The sequence below is a fragment of the Panthera tigris genome, chromosome E2, assembly GCF_018350195.1.
Source record: "Panthera tigris isolate Pti1 chromosome E2, P.tigris_Pti1_mat1.1, whole genome shotgun sequence".
Lineage (NCBI taxonomy): Eukaryota > Metazoa > Chordata > Mammalia > Carnivora > Felidae > Panthera > Panthera tigris.
Window position 1 is genome coordinate 19,587,128 of NC_056674.1, and position 21,133 is coordinate 19,608,260.

Here is a 21,133-nt window from a genome sequence, read left to right on the forward strand (position 1 = left end):
TTTACTGGATCTAATTGCCACAGTTGTTCATTTAGGCACTGCCATGCCCTGGGTCCACATTCCTGCCTATAGGCTCCCTCCCTGTGCCACGGCTCTCCAATGTAGCTACCACACATGGGAGGCACTGCAAGTACAGCTAAGGCAGATGTGTCACACTTGAGGCCAGGCAGCAGGAGAGGGGACATCACACCTCCCCCCACCGGCCCCCATAAGACTCTGGCGCCCACCACAGGTGCCTCCAACCAAAATGCATCAGCAAAATCACTATAAAAGCTTTAAGCGCCCATCTCTTCGATCAGCAAAACCACAAAAAGCCTATCAGGTCGCCGCTGGCACAAACTCTCAGTGAAGAGCAGTGAGGCAGTCTGCAGGGCGTTTCCAACCAGGAGACTCTGACTTCCCACCTTCTCAATGAATCCAGCGCAAATTCTGCAGTGAGCCCACGAGGCATACTTTCCCAACAACCATCCGGCAAAAAAGTAGCTGCCCAACTTTCCCAGACTTATTAGCTTACATAAACAGACATTTGAATAAATGTTTAAAAAATGAAATTCCCTTGATACTCTGTAATCAGTAAATGTTCATTATGGAAACACAGCAAATATGCATGAAATTTCCCAAGTGGTATTCTGGCTACACGATTAAAAAGGCTTCCCAAACAGCAGGCTGAGTTACAAAGGATCCTCCTCCGGTCACAATCCAGGAAAGCTTTGCCAAGGCCAGGAGCTCAGAAAAGCCTGCTCCTCTCCCAGCCGGAGCCAGAGAAAATCAGCCCATGCTCCTTTTTGCCCGCTCAGGCATTTTATAAATGAGCCCCCACATCAGCTGATTGATGTCTCTCTATAAATAATTAATCCTTGACCTTGTTTTAAGAAAGCCTTGACTTTTTAATTTGGGGTCTTTTTAAAAATCAATACCAGGGGAACATAATTCACTCTGTGGAGTCTGATTCCAAGTAAATAAATAAATAAATAAATAAATAAATAAGCCGTGCCATCGATGTGTCTCAGGGTGAATGGGCTAGGCTCTGGGATGGGGCCTGATTTTGAGGTTTTTCCTGTGTTCAAACTCTTTTAAATTATTGATCTCCCTAAGAGACTCAATCTCGTTCAGGGTCTGCATTTTATCCCTTCTGTGGGTCATCTCACCGAGGTAGGTCTGATGAAGGCCCTGAAAACTGGGAGTGTTTCCAACTCCCCCCCAAGGGGGCTCCTCAGCCCCTGTCCTGCCCTCTGTGATGGACTATCTGGATTTAAAAAAGGGTCTCCCACAGGGAGCAGAATGTCACCTCTTCCTGCAGCCTGTCTGCCTTGCCTGTGGGACAGGGACAGAGGGTGGGCAAGAGAGGCCATGAGAGTTGGGAAATCTTAAAAAGGGTTCTCGCACTCCGTTGGAGAGGCTACGCTGCTCTAGGGCAGGACTTCAGAGAAGTTGCCCACCCATAGGCAAGGGTCGAGGTGAACTCGGATGTGAGAGGTTACCCAAAGAAAGTGGGTTTAGTAGTGCAGCTTGTAAGCATCCCAGAAATGGGGAAGGGACTAGTCTGCCCCTTATCCCTCTGCCACCGCCTCTCCCACCACGCACTCCGCGGGGGCTACCGTCCCTTCCCTCAAAGGGCCTCCCGCTCCAGCTCTGCTACAGGGCCAGCCCATGACCGCTCTGCCGCCCAGTCTCCCCAGCATAGCCAATCACTGCACAGGGTCCAACTGGGAGGCGCTTCAAGGACCCGGTGTCCCCCCCCCCCCCCATACCCTAAACTGCTTAAGACTCTGAGCTCCAGGATCGGCCCCTACTTCTCAGTGAGAGCAACCCGGGAGCCAGGGTTCACAGCCGAGGGCGTTGTGAGGCTGCCGCGCTAGCCCCGGGTCGGGGTCGCGGGGCCTGGGGCCCAGATGTATGGCGAAAGTTAGGGCGGCGGGGAGTCCTGCGCCTGGGAGAGGCCAGGGGTCCCCTCCGACCCGAGCGTCAACACTGGCACTACCAAAACCCGCCAACGCACCTTCGCCTGGTGGGGCCGGCCTCCCGCGAGGTCAGAGCTGGCGTGCAAACCTGGAAGCTAGTAATTGGGAGTTGCAGCCGCTGCCGGGCTCGGCTGGGTCCGGCGGCCAAGCAGATCCTTCCCCCGCCCACCAGAGCCGCCTGAGGCTCGGACTCCCTCCCTCCCCGACACTCGCACGCACACACCTTCACACGATCACTGACGCACACACACTCGCCTCGAGTACAAAACAGGCCGGTGCCCAGGAGAGTCGCGGGGTGGGGACGCGCGCTACGGAGCGCGGGGGCACCTTCCGCCACTCCGTAGGAAGCCCAGGCAGCTCCTAACTCCTCCCCCGCCCCTGCCCGCGGCAACCCGCCCCCGAGTCCCAGACCCGAACGCGCGGGAAAGCCCTGGGCGCCCCTGGCGCTCCAGCCCGGCCCTCTCCGCTGCCGACGCTGCCTCCACACGCCCGGCACCCAGGGCTGGGAACATCAGCAGAGCATCCGCAGGGACCGAGGGAGCCCGAGGGGCGGCAGTTCACAGACGCGCGGCGGCAAGTGAAAGCCACGGAGCAAAAGTCTAATTAAAGTTCCCGCTACTGGAGCCGGTCCCCAAAGCGCGGCCGGACCGGAACCCCGCGCGCCCTGTCTCCGCCCGCGGATTTGGACACCTAACCCTGTAGGTTCTCGGCGCCGGGACGCAGTGCAGTCCCGGGTCCTCCAGGGACCCTTCGGGGCGCCCTTCCCAGCCGGGAGCCTGCACAGGGCGGGGACGGGGCTGGGGCAGGGGGTGCGCAGCGCACTTACCTGGCGCAGCCGGCGCTCGCGGGGCCGCGGGCGCCGCCAGCCCGGGATCGGTACTCCACGGCGAATCCTCCGCTCCCGGACGCCCGGGCGGCAGGGAGGACCTCCGCCCCAGCTCGGGCCCGGGGCCTCCTCCCGCTCCAGGCGGAGCCCGGTGCGGTGGGTGAGGCGAGCGGCGCGGGCCGGCGGCCGGAGCGCGCAGGAGAGGGAGGGGGAGAGGGCGCGGTGGCGTGTTCTTCCTCGGCCCGGGGTCGGGTCCGTCCCCCGCCTCCCACCTCCAGCCGCCGCCCTCTCCTTTCTCCCCACAGCACCGCCAGATCCGGCTAGCGCGCCGGGAAGGCTCCCAGCGAAGTGCGAGCGGAGCCTCCGGCAAAAGGCTGGAAATAACGCCGCGCCCGCCCGGCGCCCCGCCCCCGGCCTGGGCCCCGCCCCGCCGTGGCGGTGGCGGCGGGGGCCGGGCGGAGAGGGGATCACTCCTGCGATCTGCGGGTCCCTCCCGGGAGCTCGCGGGCGCCGCGCCCACGCGCGCTCTGCGGCTCCCGCGGCCCCACGGGCCGCGCGCTTCGAAGGAGCCGCTGCTGGGCGCGGTCCAACGGCCGCGGGGGTGGGGGCGGTCGTGTTGGGGGCCTCGCCCGTCTCCCGGGTTCCCTGAGAGCCGGACTCGAGGCTGCCACTTGGCTCCAGAGCGCGGCCAGAGTGCCGCCGCTGCCTCGGTGGGTCGCACGCCGGCGCCGACCTGGGAAAATGACAAGGCGTCACCGGAGCGGGCCGTGACCGCCTCTGGGCAGGGGCGCACGCTCAGGACCCGACGCTGCGGGGGCGTGGGGCTGGTGAAACGCAGAGGACCGATCCCTAGGTACATTCTGGGGGATCCCTGGGCCTCAGCCTCAGTGGAATTTGGTCAAGGTCCTGGGCGGTCCCGAGTGTCTTCACCGTTCCCTGAATTCCTGGGCTCTGGATTCTGCTGACCCAGGCTCTCCCTCGAGGGCTACCTCTTGAAGTCCTGGTTGGGTCACGTCCTGAGATCTGGTGGGGGAGGGGAGTCGTGAACGAGGTCAACGTGAACGAGGTGGGTCAGCCGACTGCTCCCTGTACATGCCATCAACAACACAGTGGGGAAGCGACGGATCCACAGCCACACAGAGCACCAGGACAGAGCAGGGATGTGAAGGGGAGAGCAGGGGTTCTGACTCCAGTCCTGTTTTTTTCCTGAGAAGAGGCAGCCCCCACCTGCAGGGGGCAAGCAGGTTCTGGGAAGGAAGGCAGGCTGGCTTCTCACAGGAACTTGATGAAACTGTAAAATCAGTCACCCCTTAATCTTTAGGGGAACCCCAGTATTTTGAAGAAGCTGCAGAGAAAGCTTTAGTAAAATACAGGATGTTCACCCTCCTCTCATTGTATCTGCTGTTTGGTTGGCCTCATGGCTCCACCCTGCTGACTCAGAGCGTAGGATGGAATTGGGGAGCGGGGTGGGCTCATGGCCTTTGACTGACCAGGGAGGGGACAGCTGGGGGCAGACCTGGCAGGGAGCAGAGCCACTCCTGAGCAAGGCCAGGGAGCCCCCAGCAGTAGGGCTCTGGAAGGCTTGGGTGGCACTCAGGCTGCCCAGGGCAGCCCTGAGCCCTCCTTAATGCCCCAGGTGAGTTCAGCACATTCAAAGAGAGAACAGGAAAGGTGAGAAGACAAACTTCAGCGGACCAACGCTATGACGATCTTCCTTAATTCTTGCAACAACAAAGTAAGCACTATTACTTCCGTTTCATGGTTGAGGGAACCAAGATACAAGGATGCCACCAGGTTGCTGGAGTCTACACCTCTGGAGGGTGCTGGAGCCAGGGTGGGGCTACTGATTCCAAAGTGGAAGGGGTTCGGTGGGATGCCCTCTCCAAGATCCTGAGCTCAGAGACTGTTCCACACCCGGGGTGCTAGGCCTAGCCGTGCACCACTGGATGTGTGTTGTGTTTGCATATAGAAGGGGTGGGGTATGTGTGTGGCTGAAAGTGCCCTACTCCTCCTCAGTCAGGTATAGATTGGATGAACAGAATATCAGGGACAAGGACTCAAGTGTCAGGAAAGACAGGGCACTGGCATCCTTATCCAAAAGCTATCAGAGCAGATTGGGAGGAAAGAAGATGGTGAACAAAGGCGAGGGTGGGGGTGAAGTGAGCAGAAAGCTACTTGCCTAATGAGCCCAGAGAACACTGGCCCTGTACCTGCCCCTGGGCCCCCTTGTCTCCACACCTCCAGTCCCTGTCCCTTCTCACCACCCAGGGTCCCAGCCACTAGTTGGCTGGGCACCTGCCAAAGAAGCCTGGTGGTCCAGGGAACGTCTTCAGTACCATGCATGCTCCTGCAGGCGAATACACACACACAGTCACGAGGCAGCGGGGAGGGAATGGGGAGAGGGGTTCCCATCCCCTGAGCCCAGCCTTATAGCCAGGAGGAGGCTCTGAACCACAAGCGCCTCCCCTGGATGAGTCCACACAAGCTCCACTTGCACGGGACATGTCTACACAGGCTTTACCAGGACCAAGCTAGCAGCAAGTGGGGCCCGCCAGGCCCTCTCAGCTCCCCCTACATCTGTGTGCAGTGATCCTCCTGGGAAGGACGGTTTTTCCATTAGCGCTTCCAACTGTACTTATTAGCACTTATTTGCATCTAATATTCAGGCAGACATTGCTAGGAATCAACAGGGCTGCGTTCCTTTGACATACGCTACATTTTCAATTCGTCACTCAGACTTGCTTCTTATTTTGAGAGGCCCTCGGGGAAGTCCCCAAAGTGGGCCCGAGGCCCCTGGCACCAACATGCCCTGTGTTTTCCTCCTCGGGGTCTGCCAAGGGCTGCGTGTCCCTTTTTTGAAAGTCAGGTTTGGCCTCTGCAGCGAGGGAGGCGGAGAAACGCTGTAAATTTCCGGCGTGAAGCCCTGTGTGCTTGCTTGCAGTTTCTGACACGTGTGTCTCCGCTGCAAGATTAGTGGCAAACTTCTCCCTTCATCCCAACTAAGGTGAAAAGACATTTACATGAGATCCCCCCACAAGTCCACACCCCAGGCCCCAGAGGAGGTCACGGAGAGGTTCAGAAGCCACTCTGTTTGTTGTCAGAGAGGCAGGAGGAGGGGGCCCGACCAGGTTCGGCTGAGGGTGGCAGGCGAACCATCCCCTCCCTGGGCTCCAGATCCCCGGACCATTCCCTTGAGGGAAGATTCTCGCCTACCTTTGTGGGGGAGGCGGGGGAGCTGCAGGCAGGAGAGTGGGGCAGCACCTTGTGTTTGATGAAGGGCTTATGAATCTGGTGGCAAGGCTGAGTCCTGAGTCCTATACCTTCCATTCTGTGAGAATTAGAGCAGGGTTCCAGGGAAGGGGTGGGAGCCGTCTGGAGCAGCAGATCCCAGAACACCTTATCTCCTTGCCTCCCATGGGAGAAAGAACAGAATAAAGGCATGGACGGGGGGTCGGAGGTGGGGGGTGTTTCAGCTTTCCAAGGCACGGGCTGGGTGGTCTTGTGCGTGTCTCCTAGCCCTTCCCAGCCTGTTTCCTTATTTGCAAAAATAGACTCCACCCTGCTCAGGGCGGCAGGGACCCACAGATAAGGTGACGGGTGTGAGAACATTTTGGAAAGCAGAATCGCAAGGCTGGCCTGCTCTGGGTCACTCAGGTCAGCCCCCTCAAGACGTGGGTGTCAAACATCTTGTCCTGTACTGGCCTCTGAAGTGTTGTGACCACGGGGCTTCCCAAAGTTAATTCGCTGCACTGTGACATGCTGACCATGGCACCATTCAGATGGGAGTCCCTTCCCTGGGGACACAGCTGCCTTCCCCAACTGCCTCTGCTGTGGCCTTGGTGTGGGACGGTGGCCAAGCCTTTCCTTCCCATTTGAGCAGTAAGGGGAGTATAGCCCAGGCTCTTGAGACCCCTCCAGGCTTGCATTGTGATGCCACAATTCCTAAAAATCCTTCACCTGAAGGAAGGCCCAGAGAGGTTCCCTTGGCCATGTGAGACCATGTTAGATGAATGTCCCCTCCCTGCCCCTTTTCCTCCTCTCCCTATGACCCGATTCACCTTTCTTGTCACCCCTTGGGCTTTGGAGAAGTTGGAAGGAACGGGTCCCTTTGTTTCCTTCTTTGTTGAGTAGCCTGAGATTTCCTGATGCCAGGATGCCGGTGTGAACGTCCTTTACATTAGCAATGCTGCTGGGGGTTCCAGGCAATGCCACATCCCAGACACCTGCACTCTGTCTCTCTGTCTCCCACAAATAAATAAATAAAATTAAGAGTAGGTTTCTGCCACAGGCTACAGTGATGCGAGTGTCCACCCTTAACACGAATGAGAATTGGTGAGCAGATAGGCTTTTCTGGGTAGCGTGTAATAAAAACTATGGCTGCCTTGAACAAAAAAGGACTTCTTGAAAGGTCCTTTGGGTGGGGGTGGGGGTGGGGCAGGGAGGGTGTCTCACAGAGCCAAGTGGGGAGCTGAGCATCCGGAGGGAGGTCGGCAGCAACCAGGCCAGAGGGCTAGGGGACCCCTGGGGTCTCCAGGAAGGGAGCCCTCCTCCCCTGGTCTCGAAGATGAGAGGGTCTACAGACACGCCCCTGTTGACCCCACAGCCCAGGAGGGAGCCAGGCCCAAGTCCAAGTCCAGCCCATCCGTGCGAACTGGGCTCAGAGCCAGCCTGAGGTCTTGAGGTCTTGCCAAGCTCAAGTTCATTTTAGTGCTTCTTAATTAAAACAAAACAAAACAAAACACAAACAAAACACCACTGGGGCGGTCTGCTGCCCCTTCCTTCAGTTCCCGCAGATCCTTGAGCCCAGTCCTCCTCCGGTGGCCTGTCCATCATGGGGAGAGGACACAAAGGGGGGGGTTCCCTGCAGGAGGGGGTCCAAGAGACCCTGAGCATAAGCGGTACAGAGATTTTTCTTTTTTGCTTTGGGGTAAAGAATTTAAAATTCCAGACTATTTATACGGCACAATTCAGTTAGTGGTATTTCATTGGAACCAAACTAACTCAGCAGTCATGTCATGCAGGATGGGGCTGAAGTTGACTTTTTCACTGTCAGTCAAAGACAGTGGGAATTAGGCTTGCAGGGGGGCGGTCTCCTCTACCGAGATGGTAAACGGCTTTGACTGCTGTTGCCACTGTGGTGGTGCCGTGCATCTATCTACATCCAGATACAAACAAGCTCATTATGCATAATTCTCTATTCCATCACCTTGACATCGCTGACCCTCCTTTTCTGGCTATGTGTTGTGTTGTTCATTATTAACTGAGGTGACTATTAAAATAAGGAGATTACTGTATGAAATCAATTCATGGCACTTCTTTTTTTTTAAGTTTATTTATTTATTTTGAGAGAGAGAGAGAGAGAGAGAGAGCAAGCAGGGAACAGGCAGAGAGATAGAGGGGGAGAGAGAATCCCAAGCAGGCTCCACGAGGTCAGTGCACAGAGACTGATGTAGGGCTTGATGTCACAAACCGTGAGATTGTGACCTGAGCCGAGATCAAGAGTCGGACGCTTAACTGACTGAGCCACCCAGGTGCCCCATGGCCCTTCTTTTTAAATGCTGCCTAATTGGGAGAGCTTGCTGATTCTCTAGGTCTCCCTCTGGCCTCGCCCAGGTGGGCACATCTTAGCTTGCTGGTTGCTCCCCAGAGCACGGCGGTTGCACAGGGTTTTCGACATCACCAAGTGCTCCGTGGGGTCTGAGAGGGGCAGTGGGGCCTCTCAGGACAGGATCGCCTCTCCAGCATCATCAACCTAGAGCGCAGTTTCAAAACTCCTTGTGCTCTTATCAAGGGTTATAAATCCACTCACATCTTTCTATCATGTGGTAGGGAAGTGGGGCTTAAGTGTCTTCTGAGTTCCTGAGCTAGCTAAAAGCATTTTTTTTAGATGCGAACTTGAATGCTATTCTACATCTAATGCTTACTATTAAGAATTGGGCTTGAAGATTTTAAAAAGAAAGAAAGGATTGTTTTGAACAGAACAAACTATTGCCATAGGAACATTCCAAAAACCTTTATCAAATGCCACTGGGAGCATGCCATCGGGTAAGGATATGTACCTTGAGACTTCCCTGACTTGGGAGGTTTATAATCAGATGAGCTCAGAAATGTGACACAAAGACAGAGGTCACACACGTGGCAATTTCACAGCCAGGCGGGGGACCTCATTCTGGAGGAGCCACAGGTCTTTGTCCTCAGAGCTGGAAAAGCAAAGGGGTCACTAAGATCAGTAGCGATTGTTGCTTGAACCGGGAGAGACAAAAATCTCCCCAAAGCAGTCAGTTCTGCTCAAGGGTTTCTCAGACCCCTTTAGCACAGGCAGGTCGAGCCACACAGTGCACATGGGCGGCCTGAGCAGAGATGGAAAACAGCGACAGGTACCTCCCTGCTTCTCCAGGCGATCCTGAGCAAGTGGTATTTTCACACTGTGCCGGGAGCCCACACAACGCCTGGCGGCATGAATCTTTCTACCGGGACTCAAAACAAAAGCCTGGTGCATGACGCATCCAAGGAAACGAGACCAGAAGGAGCCCGTCAATCAGGCGGCATGTCTCTCTGTGGGACACACGAGGGCAGAAGATCGGGAATGCCTGTCCCCATGCAGCCCACTCCTCTGTGTGAAGATGCCTCCACAGGAAATATCCAAGTATCCTTGGAAAGAAGCACCTGCAGGTCCCGTCTCAAGGAGAAACCGGAAAAGCCCGAGAGGGTTTGGTTCTGTAGTCCTTCCAAAGGGTTTTCCAGACTGGAAGCAGATGATGCTAAAACGTATCATCCGCTTCTCCATTCCGGTGCCCAACCTGTCACTGAAAGCCAGCCAGCCACCCAGGAAACTGCCCTCCCAGCCTTGCCAAACCACCCCTCAGGGCCAAGAAGGCACCAAGGCCACCAGGCTTTGGAAGCAGATGCCACGCCCTGCAGAAGATTTGTGGGGCAAGGGACATCTCCGGCTTCCCAGGATTCCTGGGTGCAGGAGTGTTCTGAGTGGACATCCTTGGACACCTGGAGAAATGAAACCCCGTCACTGAAAATAGAAGGCGGCAGCAGCAGCAGCAACTGAGATAAGCAACTGCCACCTCATTGCTGAGTTCTCCCAGAGCCCAGGAAACTTCATCCTGCAGGCAGAGCCCAAGATGCTCTGGAGTTCAGAGCAGTGCCCAGTGGCGTCCTGTCGGTAGCTATGGAAACACAGAGCCATTGCCTCCCTGTTGGCTTTCGTGCTGGAGACATCTTGCTGTCAATAGTGTTTAAAGTTAGGTTAAAAAAAAACCAACAATCTCCTCTTTTGACACCACACGAAGGGCCCTGTGGCATGAAGGCAGCCCCGCAGGTCCCAGCACGGAGCCTGTCACACTCTGTTCCCCATCCTGTCCTCAGACAGAGCTTCCTGTCTGCTTGCTCATAGCGGTGATGGCTTGGGCTCAAATGAGTCCACCCTTTGTGCCTGTTCCAGACTTGGTGCCTTGTCCCCAGATCAGGGGAGCAGGGCAGGGGCCCGGCTCAGCCCTGGTTAGGGGCGTGCTTGACATGGTGCACCAGGTGGAGGCAGGCTCGAGGGTGAAGCCCCAGCCTCTTGTACAGGTGTCTGGACCACCTGCCTTTAGGCTTAGACTGCCCAGCAAAGCCTTTGTTGAGGGCCTGCTAGGGCCAGGACAGGGGAGGGCCGCTCACAGTCAAGGAGTAAGGCAGACAGATGGGCAGACAGACAGACTAGAATGCAAGGCAGATTATGGTGGAGGCATGAGAGACGTGGTTGAGTGGTCTTCCCTGGGGCATCAGTGAGGTCTTCATGGAAGAGGTGGCATTTGACCTGACCTATCTCACCTGGCCTGACCTCATTCATAAGACTTCCGGCCACAAAGAACCAGAGATAATTCAACATACATTTGGTTAAACACAAAGAATACTCTATGTCTAAAGATAAAGGACTCTCGTTTTCATGCCCAGAAAAAGGGTAGACTCTACGATTAGAGAATAGGGTTGCCGAATTCAAGAAAACAGACTTAGCATTTAGGAAAGACAATGTCTAGGGGAAACAGCTAATCAACCAGGGCCCTTTGAGGGAATAAAGGGGTGTGTAGACAGGAGAGGCAAGCATTTCACTTGTGTAGAATAAAAATATCTCTCACCAAAGACTCTTGAAAATATTAAGCCAACATCACTCCATTTTTGAAAATCATAAGCAGGTTATACCACACAAGAGATGTTTGAGACAGGCAAGGCTCCTGGAACACAGTTTAGTGTCTGTCTTGGGTTGTATTCCCCCCAAAGCAGACCCAAGACAAGCATCCAGGCTCAGGTACTTTATCTGAGAGTGATCTCAGGAAGCATAAAGCAAGCCAATGTGCTTTGGTGGTACCAGGGAAAGCTCTAGAGAGAGATGAGGAGAGGTGTAGAAGCTGGAGTTTGGAACTGTCCCCTGGGTTGAATTCGGATGTGCTGAGGGGATCGACAGGGCCTGCTACAATGTCATCATCAGCACAAGACGTTCTACATAAATTACTGTTTACATAGTTCTTCTCCTCTGGTCTGGTTGTGATAAAGCACGCCTTGGTGGTATTAAAGTGATGACGTTAGAAGTTCTCCCTGGGGTATTTCTGAGGAAATGGTGGCAGTGCTGGGGATTATAATTTTGAATACCCTTGAATCCCCTAATAAAAACAGCCCGACTTGGTAGGAAGACCAAACACCTGTGGGAAACATTCACAATGAAACTCGTGGGCAATGTATCCCCCAAAACATCAGGATAGTGGCGAAAGGAAGAAACGGGTGCTTGTCAGGCCTGAGAACAGAAGCGCCCCAAAATAGCCAATAGGTGCTCACTGGAAAGCCCAGAGCTCCGGTTTTAGAACAGCAGCTGAAACCAGGAGGCATTTTGCCCGTTCTGAGAGCGTGCAAGTGCGAAGGGTCATCAGGTAAGAACACTTAAAGGGGACGGAGCAGCCCAGCCCCTGGGAAGTCCTGAAGCCGACCAGCCAGGTCCTCCTTCCAGGACAGGGCCCCACACTGGGGAGACCCTGCTGAAGGAAGGATCAAAACTGAACAGAGCAAGAACAGAGAGGAAGCAAACAGAAGAGCCAGATGAAAGTGGAGACCTGCCTTTCAACTGCATGAAACGAAACAGGGAGCTTTGTGAAGTTAGAAAGTTGGAAGTTAGAAAAGCTATCTCGAACAAAACCTCCTTTTAAAAGCGCAGAAAAATTAATTTCACCTTTGCAAAAACGGGCAAGAGAAAGGGATCAAGGTCATATCCCGCACAAAGTTGTTTTAAGAAAAAAGAGAATGAGCAGTAGAATGCCATCTCTACAGACAGTGAAAAGCACACCAGAAAGGCATGCCTACCAAGCAAATAAAAAGCTATAACCTACTATTGCAAAAAGAGCTAGAATAAATTAAGGAACTGATATATGAACAAACAACATAAGTCAGAAACAGAAAGCTCAGAAGTGAAATGACAAACTAAGGAAAGGACTGGGTCTAAAAGAAGTAATTTTGAGAAATTAAATTAGAAAGAATACAAGGATGGACACACACGACAGGAGTAGAGGATACGGGGGGGGAATGGAACTGTTGAGAAATCAAAAAGAAATGAACAAGGATTTAAGAAAAAGTGACAAATCTTAAAGCTAGGTAAAGACCACCCAACACACAGAGAATAGGAGTCCCTGAAGACCAAACAAAAAAAGAGAAAAAGAAAAAAAGAAAAGCAAGCAAGCAGGGAATAGAACCAATAACAAATGCCATAGTCCCAGAAAATCTTGCAGGAATAAGAAAGGGTTGAAATTACATATTGAAGGGTCACACCACATTCCTGAAAATATTGACCCAGAGTGACCAAAACTGAGCTATAATTTTAGTTTAATATGAGACTTTAGAGAAAAAGAATCCTGCAAGTAGCTAAGCGAAAATAGCACGATTTAGCAGATTGGATTACCATCAACTTTTTGATGGCAACACATGCCACAAACAAGTAGAATACTATATTTAAGATACTCAAGAACATAAAATATGAACCAAGGATCTTATATCTAGGGAAACTGACTGTCAAGTGCAAAGGGTATAAACTCACACCAACATGCAAAAATTCAGGAAATATTGTCCCCATGAGAACTTCCTGAGGAATCTACTAGGAAATGAGCCTCAGAGGGCCAAAGAGTGACATCAACATAAGGAGGTGAACATTAAATTGAAACTATCTATAGAAGAGGGCGCCTGTGTGTGGCTCAGTCGGTTGGGCCTCCCACCTTGGCTCAGGTTGCGATCTCACAGTTTGTGAGTTCGAGCCCCACGCCAGGCTCTTTGCTGTCAGTGCAGAGCCCGCTGTAGATCCTCTGTCTCTCACTCTCTCTGCCCCTCCCCGGCTCATGCACGTGCATGTGCTCTCTCTCTCTCTCTCTCTTTGTCAATAATAAGCACTTTTAAAAAATTATCTAGGGGCGCCTGAGTGGCTCAGTCGGTTGAGCATCCAACTTCGGCTCAGGTCATGATCTTGCAGTTCGTGAGCTCGAGCCCTGCATCGGGCTCTGTGCTGACAGTTCAGAGCCTGGAGCCTGCTTCAGATTCTGTGTCTCCCTCTCTCTCTGCCCTTCCCCTGCTCGCTCTTTCTCTCCCTCTCAAAAATAAATAAAGATTTAAGACAATTATCTATAGAAGTAAGAATAAATGAGGATTTAAAAAAGAAAGCATATAGCAGGGGTGACTGGGTGATTCAGTCAGTTGACCAGGTCTTAATCTCACAGTTGTGAGTCCCATGTTGGGCTCCATGCTGGACATGAAACCTACTTAAAAATAAATAAATTATGGGCCGCCTGGGGTGGCTCAGTCAGTTAAGCGTCCGACTCTTGATTTCGGCTCAGGTCATGATCTCATGGTTCACGGGTTCGAGCCCTGCATTGGGCTCTGCACTGACAGTGGAGCCTGCTTGGGATTCTCTCTCTCCCTGTCTCGTTCTGCCCCTCCCCTGTTGAATGGGAGGGATAAGAGAATGAGGTAGCACAGGGAAAAATGTTACCTGTTTTCAGTGAAGATGTTGACTGAGGAAGTAATAATGTTTTACACTGAGACTGTTGTGCGTATGCTACAGAGTGAAATGAGTCTTAGGGAAGAGAAAGAAATTCAGGTATAAAAAAGAAGAGGTTAGATAAACACCCAATAACTCTGAATTTGAATTTAAGAATCAGTATACATTCATGGGGTTTTTTATCTTTTTTTAGTAATTCACAGAATTTAATTTTTGAGCTGTTTTAGGTTCACTGCAAAATTGAGTGGAAAGGACATTTTCCCCTAAATCCCCTCCACACACACACACACAGCCTCCCCTACCAACAACACCCAGCGTTGGTGTGGTATATTTACAACAATCAACATCCAAATATTGACTAACGTCAACCCAAGTCCCTTGTTTATATTGGGGTTCACTCTTTGGGTTGTGTGTTCCATGGGTCTTGATAAATGTATAAGGACACATATCCACCCTCATAGTATCACACAGAATAGTCTCACTACCCTAAATATCCCCTGTGCTCTATCTCTCCATCCCCCCTTCCTTCCCTTTCTCCCCATTAACCCCTGGCAACCACCGATCTTTTTTTACAGTCTCCATAATTTTGCCTTTTCCAGAATGCCATATCGTTGGAATCAGAGGGATGTAGCCTTTTCAAATTGGCTTCCTTCACTTAGCAATATGCATTTAAGTTCCCTTCATGTCTTTTTGTGGCTCGATAGCTCATTTCTTTTTATTTCTTTGGATATTTGGGATAGCAGCCCTCTATCAGATATGTCTTTGACAATGTTTTCTCCCAGTCTGTGGCTTGTCTTCTCATACTCTTGACGTTTCATGTTTGTTTGTTTTTTTTTTTTTTTAAAAAGAGATTCCCCGCTAATAGACACCATGACTTCTTGGAGAAATGGCTGATTTCTCCAGGTGTGACTTCTCCATGTCTGATCGCGTCTCAAGTCTGGAGTGAGGAATGCGTGAGATGAGCCAGACACATCTTGCCACAACAGGTAGCACGACAGCAGGGACTAAAAGATTGTGTCAAAAGGACACGTGAGCCGTCTGCGAGAGGCTCCCAGTGGCCAAATATGGGACCATTTGAGCTTCAATGAAGATTATAATTATAATGGATCAAACCCATCAGATATATTTAAACCTTTAATTCATAACACTTCTTAAAACACCACCGCCTTCAGAGGATAAGAAACAAATGTATTCTCTCAAAAACAGGTAAATAAAAGGAAAGAAACATTTATCCTGCCTTTATTATGTGAATTGTACCACTGGGTAGCCACAGGGGAGACTAGTGGGAGCGTCTCTTTATAGAAGTACTCAAGTTGACATATCAAAGGAAGCGATGAAATTAGAATATCACCATTTCAAAACCCCCGGTGAAGGAACAGATCTAGGTATTGAGAAGCAACGGCCGGCAGGCCGTTAACTCCACAAAAAGAGAGGCGAGCAGACATCGCGTGCCTCCTGATGAAAGAACACATCACTACCTGTGGTCTTGCCAAAGTGACTGAACCTGAGGCTGATCTAACCTCTGGATTCAGCTGCCAATTTGCAGGAAATGCAGAGGAACGCTCTTGAATGGCATCCAGGGTATCAATCAGCAGAATCCCAACTGAGGGAAACCGTGAGCCAAAGGCTCAGATTCGTCAACAGATAAATTGGAAAGGAAAGAAAGGGAAGGGGGAAACCTATACATTAAAAAAAAATATATCAAAAGGTAGCTCTGAGTTTTTTAAATGTTTATTTATTTGTGTGTGAGAGAGAGACAGAGCGTGAGCCAGGGAGGGGCAAGGAGAGAGGGAGACACAGAAGCAGGCTCCAGACTCTGAGCCGTCAGCACAGAGCCCAATGCAAGACTCGAACTCACAAACCATGATATCATGACCTGAGCCAAAGTTGGGCACTTAACTGACTGAGCCACCCAGGCATCCTTAGATCTGACCTCTTAAAATGGGCAAGACTACCTCATACATCTAGGAAGGCACACTCAAGTGAGGCACTATAAAGAAAGCCAGAGAACAGAGCACGAGTCAGCGGGGGGAGGGGGGGGTCACTTTTCCAGGGAGGAAGGCAGTTGAGATTGATAGGCGCGTGATGGACTTCTGGGGACATGAGTGACGTTCTGTTCCTCGATATGGTGATGGTCTCCATAATAACTCCTTAGGCTATACATTTATTTGGCTTCTTTTTTTCTGTCTGCTTCATTTTACAATAAAAATATTTCTTTAAAGCATTTTCTCATTCCACAGCTTCTTCATCCTCCACAAGCCCAGAGGCAATGGTTGTGGCTGTGACAGATTTCCCTTAGGGCTCTAGCTCCAGAGTAAGGACACCGCGTTGTCTAATTAGAAGGCCCCACTGACCCACCGGAATATAAGCTCGGGAACTTCAGAGACTGTGTCTGCCGCGTTCGCTGCTGTATTCCTGGCTTCCCCCCGCATTTGGTAGGTGCTCAATATTCCTCGAATGCCTGCATGACAGAGGTCTCGCTTTGACAGGGTGAAGAGTATAGTATCGTCAGTCATATAAAAGACACCGCAACTCCACCACAAGAGCTTGGCTCCTCTCTGTTTCTGAGTGAGTCGTATCTTTATCTCTGAGGTCGCTTCCTGACCCTTTTGGATACCAGCGCTCCCACCGCTTGGGCCAGGTGGCTGAAGAGCTGCAGGAGGTTCCTCCGTGAACCGCTTTTGCGAAGGATGCCTTGCTGCTTCCAGAGGAAGACCAGAGAGGGACTGGCCCAGCCAGGGGAGGCGCCGGATAGTCCTTTTGCCTTAATTCTGAGCCAGTTTGGTGACGCTTCAGAGAGGCAAGGACTATGGCCAACCCCCAATTCCCCTCCCTGGGAATTCACCATGATGGCTACTCGGAAGAAGCAAGGACATCTGCGGGCTCTGGGGCTCAAGACGGGTTCATCCCCCAAATACCAGGGAAAGATAGCACAGGTCTGTGCAGGTGTGGGCGGGCCCTCTGCCGCTCCTGCTTCCCATCGAGGCCCCCAACTCCCACTCCTGGGGGCCCCAAGAAAACCGGGATGTGAGGTGCACCGGTGTTAAGAACGTGAGGTACTGCCTTCATCCTTTCAGACCCAAATGCAGGGCATGTTTGGAAGGTAGCGTCGTTTACGGTGATTTCAATGAAATTCAGATTTACACAAAATTGCTGAGAATTATTTGCTTCCCAGAGCCTCCTCCATCCTGGTTTCTACCCATTTAACAGCTAGGACAAGAGGCCAAGAGGTTAGTCATTACCCCAGTTGGAGAGGATAAAGGGCTCTTGAGGGTGATACCTCTGTTTCCCATTTAATGCACATTTCCTGAGCCTAATCTGGGCAGGGATGGTCCCACTCCCAAGCAGTGCGTCCCAAACTTGACTTTGGAAGGGAGGAGCACGTAGTTCGAGGGAAAGGAGGCAGCTTTCGCTCACCTGGCGTTTGTTTGCCAACTCTCCCCAGACCACAGATGCTGCCTCCACACGCACCTCCAGCCCCTTACAGAAATCCCAGGGGCTCCAGTTCCCCACTTCAGATCTCTGGGTGCTCTCTTCCAGGGAGTCACTCGCCGTGACTTCTCCGAATGCAGGGAACCCCTGATTCCACCCACTTCATCGTCCTGGTAAGTGTCAAGGCACAGAGTGAGCAAGAGGAGCCCGGACCTCCCCTCACACAGCTCATCACCGGGGCAGCGGACATTAAAACCTCTGTGCCTTAAATTTCCGGAAGCGGGTGGAGGTGCCTTTGTCTAGAAGGAGAAGGAGAAAGAAGGAGGAGAAGAAGGAGAAGGAGAAGGAAGGAGAAGGAGAAGGAGAAAATGGGTTCAATCCTATTTCTCCCAGGTAACCCTCTTCTCCACCAGTTAAAGTACAGTAAACCTGCTTTAAAAGTATCGCTCAGGAAGCATAAACTTTCTTTCACTGCATCTTATAATCCCCTGTAATAGAAAACCAGTAATGAGGATGCCAGCAGCAGGTGCAAAAGGCAGTTTTACATCAATAGGAAATTCAATTCTAATTAATCTCTTCACAGCCAACATAATTGAGTCTTCATGGGGACCACTGGACTCACCACCCCCACCCACCTCACTGTTCCCCGAAACAGGCACTGCTGTGCTGGAATTTGCCTGGAAACAAAGGCAAAGACAGTGCTGATACCATCTCGGGTGATGTGGGTTTGCAGTAGTCTCTTTATTTCCATCACCGAGTTATTACTGACATCCAAGGCACTGAGCTCAGTCTCAGAGGCCTTCTCTGGGTATGTAAATAGCATCCTGCTTTGTTATTTATTTCTTAGCTCTCCTCTTTCCTCTCCTGCCCTCGGGGTTGGTTTTTTTTTCTATCTTCTTCTTCTTCTTTTTTTTTTTTCCAAAGACATCACAAGGGTCACATCTCTCTTTGCTATCGCAGCACTCTCCACTTCTGCAGCATAAGAAAGAATTATGAGCCGGGCGGGTGCCCATGTCCTGTGTGAGGGTGTATGTCTTGTCCGCCTCCCCATGCGCCCAGGTTCAGACGATAATTCACGCGTGGGTGACAGCCAGTTTAAAAGCGATCACTGCGAAGCCACAAGAAGATGCACAGGATTCGTAAACTCCCAATATTGCCTCATCCGATCTATCTCCTTCATTGCTTTTTCTCTCCTGACGTTAAACTGTGATCATCCTCAGCACCGAGCAAACTTGCGTCAGCCTAATGTTTCAGACCAGCTCCGTTAATTAAAATGCTCCGTCCGTGCTGATTTCCGATAGGCTCTCCTCCCAGCAAATGTGAACGCATTTGTGGCGCCAGGCTTGGATTGGGTCTTCTCATCCACTGTGAGCAACCAGCCAAGCAGAGATGGGGTGGGAGCATGGCCTGCCAGCCCAGATCTGTCATGGAAAGAGGGACTGCAACTTTGGTGACCTCCTTGAGGCAGGGCCCAGGATCCCCATAATCAGAATGAGCAGCTTGAGGGGTGAACGGCCTCCCACCTTGTTTGGAGTCTGGGGTCTGCCCAGGATAACTTGGAAAATTCTACACCTTCTGTTACCAGAGATAGAGCTGGGTTTCTACCCTGCCAGGGTGAAGCTCAAGCACCACCAGGTGGGGCTGCTGAGCACCAGCAGGTGTGGGTGGAGCAGTCCTGCCTACCCAGCAGCCCATCACCTAAATCTCTACTGGATACCATTTTGCCACCTACCAAATCAAAGTCCCAGCTGGGAATCCAGGGCTAGGCTTGGGCAGAAAATCAGGATTTGTCCCCTGTCCACCAGCACTCTTGGGCTTTGGTGTCCCAGAAGCCAGGGACACTTGCATTGCTCTCGTGCTTGTGTGAATCAAGATGACAAAAGGCAGGCAGACCCCACAGAAAGCCCAGCAGAACCAGGGTGAGGCTTGAGAATGTGGTCCAGGTAGGCTCCTCACCACCAGGGCTCGGGTTCCTTAGTGGAGTTTGGGGTCAGGGGAGCAAAGGGCTCTCCACCAGGGTTTGTCCTCCCCCATGTTGATTTCCCTTGAGGACTTTGAAGTGTTCCTGTTTTCCCAGTCAAACTCCCATTTTTAAGCACATGACCCGCTGCCCAAACTCCTCACAGGGCCCCTCCCCCCAGTGCCCATCAACCTGCTCTCATCTGGCCCCAGAGCTGTCCCTTCTTTTCTTGCCTATTAGTTGCCTATTTGCTCCTTGTTGCCCCTGCTACTATGGGTGTTGAGCTGACTTCTCCTCTCTAGTCTCCAGATGGGGGCTCCTCCTCTGGCCACCTCATGCCCTTCTGCTCGATGACGGCTGGATAGGGAGGGTAGGGAAGAAGTCTGAATGGCCGTCCTGGGGATACTAGGTAGATGGGGGGTAGTGGGGAAGTACTGGTCCCACATTGGTCACTGTCTCCCAGGCCTGCTCCCCAGCCATCCCCACCAACCTGGAGATGACCACTGTGATCCCAGACCCTTATGGGGCTGAGCAAACCAAAGTCAGATGATGGAGGAGGGGACTGGAGATGCCTTGACCTCAGAATGAGGAAGTCACCACCATTGGTGTGTGAGATGAGTTTACCCTAAAGGGTGGTGCCATATCCCTTTGAGGCCTGGAATCTTGAGTTTTTATGGTTGCTCTTTATGTTACATCCAACAATTAATAACAAAAACAAGAACAAAACCCACAAAACCCCACGCCCTCTAGAAGGCATAACTGAGTGTAGACATTCTTCTAGAGGGGGTGCAGAGCCATTAGCTTGGTTCTGACAAACCTGAACCTCTTTAGGAGAAGCATGGACTTTCATTCTGGGTGTGCTCCCCAGACTACATAGGGCTCCAGGGTCGTAGGACCTGATCCAACAGAAGACCTGGTGTCCCTCATCACAAAGGGCACCAGCAGACGCTCTTACCCAGCTCCCGTCCTTACCACCACTCATTTGATGATCCCTGAGGACTTAACCGGCCATTCTGTCTGGGTCTCACCTGCCAGACGGTCTGAGCCGTGCTTCCAAAATACAACCTGACCACACCAGTCTGATGTCCACCATTGCCAAGTCAAATCCATAATCCTCACCCCGGCATTCAAGACCAGCTTCTCCTCTCTTTGCACCATTCTCTAAACACACCACCACTTTTCTTCCTGCAAACTCCCATTCACACTGTTCCACTGGAACACCTTCACTGCCACCCACTGCCACTCCTCAATACTCCCTCATGCCTGCAATGCCTGTTACCTGAGAGGCTTAGTCTGTGCAATAAGTCAAGAAAAAAAAGAGATAAAATGATGGAAAAAATAGAAAAGAAGGCAATTGTTCCAAGACATGCTTTTTTATTTTTTATATATTTTTAAAATGTTTAAGGTTTATTTACTTTTGAGAGAGAGGGTGCAAGCAGGGAGGGAGAGAGAGAGGGAGATACAGAATCCGAAGCAGGCTCCAGGCTCTGAGCTGTCAGCACAGAGCCCGATGTAGGGCTCAAATTCATGAACCGTGATATCATGATCTGAGCTGACATCAGATGCTTAACTGACTGAGCCACCCAGGCGCCCCAAAGATATGCTTTTTTAAAAAAAAAGTGAAAGCCACCAGAACATCAACAACACAAAAACCGAGATCCATAGTTTCTTTGTATACAAATAGTAACTACTTAAATATAATGAAAAAAATCCCATTTACCATAGCAACAAAAATATAAAATATCTAGGGATAAACCAAAAGAAATCTATAATATCTATATGGAAAAATCTACAAAATTGTACTGTGATATATAAAATAAGAGTTTAATAAGTGAAGATACATATTATGGCATAGGAAGACTTGGTAATAAAAATATTTCAATTCTCCCTAAATTAATCTATAAAAGTAACTCCAATAAAAATCCCAGCAGGAT

General features: G+C 51.6%; 1 protein-coding gene and 1 long non-coding RNA gene across 4 annotated transcripts in view; one reads left to right on the forward strand and one right to left on the reverse strand.

Annotated features, from left to right (window-relative positions):
- Positions 1-3,117, reverse strand: part of CHST8 (carbohydrate sulfotransferase 8) — a 127,739-nt gene extending 124,622 nt beyond the window's left edge. The window contains exon 1 of the mRNA XM_042969703.1: positions 2,788-3,117. The gene's annotated coding sequence lies outside the window, so the exon portion shown is untranslated. The remainder of the gene's footprint in view (positions 1-2,787) is intronic.
- A 264-nt stretch (positions 3,118-3,381) lies between these two features.
- LOC122234114 lies at positions 3,382-17,631 on the forward strand. Of its 3 annotated transcripts, XR_006211856.1 has the most exons (5): positions 3,382-3,640; positions 4,424-4,522; positions 14,656-15,013; positions 16,048-16,242; positions 17,348-17,631. It is a non-coding gene; the product is annotated as an uncharacterized LOC122234114 (long non-coding RNA). The 3 variants fall into 3 exon arrangements; XR_006211855.1 differs by lacking the exon at positions 17,348-17,631 and having other exon boundaries at positions 16,048-16,519; XR_006211857.1 differs by lacking the exons at positions 4,424-4,522; positions 17,348-17,631 and having other exon boundaries at positions 16,048-16,519.
- The last annotated feature ends 3,502 nt before the right edge of the window (positions 17,632-21,133 follow it).